Source organism: Anguilla rostrata, chromosome 1 (genome assembly GCF_018555375.3).
Source record: "Anguilla rostrata isolate EN2019 chromosome 1, ASM1855537v3, whole genome shotgun sequence".
Lineage (NCBI taxonomy): Eukaryota > Metazoa > Chordata > Actinopteri > Anguilliformes > Anguillidae > Anguilla > Anguilla rostrata.
In genome coordinates this window covers 58,596,789-58,598,803 of record NC_057933.1, presented here as the reverse complement: position 1 = coordinate 58,598,803, position 2,015 = coordinate 58,596,789, and positions in this window count along the sequence as shown.

The following is a 2,015-nucleotide window of genomic DNA, read 5'->3' as shown; positions in this document are numbered from 1 at the left end:
TGCTTTAGCATATATATTGGGAATACCAGAAAAAACCTTTCTAAGCTATTGAATCCATTTTTCTGTTGCTGGATCATAAATTAACTTAATCACAAAAAAAAAGTTTTAAGTGGAACCTTTTTTTGCATTTCGCCAAAAGCCTTGAAAGTCTGCTCTCCATCAAGACAACACAAATCTTTGACAACTGCTACAGCCCTGTATGTGTCTACTGTACTTCAAACAACATGTACTCACCACTGGGCAGATTGCTTAAGATTCAAACTTTCTAGATCAGGGGGAGGCAACCCTGGTTCTTGAGCACCAGTGCGGGTCCTGCTTTTTGCTCCATCCAAACCAGTAACTACATAATTGGATTCCATTTAATTTGTTTTAATGAATCAGATCAAATCTGATCTTTCAATATTCAGACTCAGACTTTTAACTTTTAATCATGCATCAAACCCTTGTTATCAAGCTTAACTGGAACAAAAACCAGAAACGTCACCGCCACTCTGGGACCAGGGTTGCTTATCCCTGTTCTAGATAAAACTAGAAAATATCTAAGCATAATCAAATAATAATAAAAGTCATATGCATAAAAATACACAAGTAGTAAAAAATACATATGCAAAAATATGCTAATATTCAGCTCATGAGCATTGCAACACAATTTAAATGGAGCAAGTCATATAAGATTTGTTTTGAGGGAGATATACAATATTCATGCCACTGCATAAATGACAGCCTTAAAAGAAACTTATTTAAAAACACTAGTTTCAATTATTTGCTTGTCTATGGATTGTTTATGGAAAAGGTTTCAATCATAAAGTCTTTGCCATATGGTTGTGGTTTTGGGTGGCTCCTGAATTATCCTAACTAGGCCAAGTGGGCTACTGGAGTGAGCTATGTTTGTGGCTATTTTCCTTTGTCTACTACCATGTGCTTCCTTCTATGCTCACTCAAGCAGTACACTTGAAACACAGCGGCTTCACAATAAGTTAATAAATGAAGGGGTGGCATAAATGCTGGAATGTACTGAGATTTTATTTTAGGAACAAAATGCAAACAATGTGAGAATAGAAACTCCAGGAACTCCTATTTTTTAAATCTGAAATGTTGAATTTGTTAATGTCAGCTGTCTCTTGGATCAGAAATTCCCCTCCCTGACTATGGCAGTCCTATCCTTTTGAGAGGATATTTTTCTAACAGGCTGGTTGGAAAGAGCCATTTTTAGAATTTAAGTTTTAAGATGCAAAAGAAGAATACTGCTGGTGATCCTATTACCACTAATAATAATAATTAGTAGTAGTAGTTAGTAGGTAGTAGGAAGTGGTAAGCAGTAGTAACTAGTAGTAGAACTAGTTGTAGTATGTAGTAGTACATAGTAGTCGTAGAAGTAGTACAAGCAACAATGGAAAAGGACAAAAAAGTGGCAAAGACAGCCACTCTGGTGGACCAGATGGAAAAATATTCAAGGCTGTGAACAGAATAGAAGACCTTCTGAACAGTTGAATTTGTTGTATACAGTATAACTTTGTCCACTTAAAATTGTTTATGTTTTGGCGCCACCAAGTGTCTGATCAGTGTCCTGCCTCTGAAGAGGAAATTGAAGGTAAAGAATCCCCACTCATCTGAGCCCAGTGACTCAAAAGGACTTGATATTGAAATATTCAGCAAAATATTATATTTTTCGGCATTATGTGGCACAATTGTTATTTGAAGAATGACCTTTATAATGTATGGTTTAAAAGGAATCTGTATGGGTATGCCTCTCGCTCAATGCATGCTGGGATAGGCTCCAGCCCCCTGTGACCCTGACCAGGAATAAGCAGGTAAGATTGTAGATACATGTTTTAGTGCCTCGTGTGTATGATCAGCACTACACAGCTGGTGCATGATATTAAAGTGGACATTTATTTGTGATTTCTCATTATGTATGGAAATTCAACAGTGTAATCACTGTATGTAGCAATACTATTTTAATGAAGTAGAAAAAAATGGCTGCACACTTTAAACATAACTTTCAGACTAGGGCA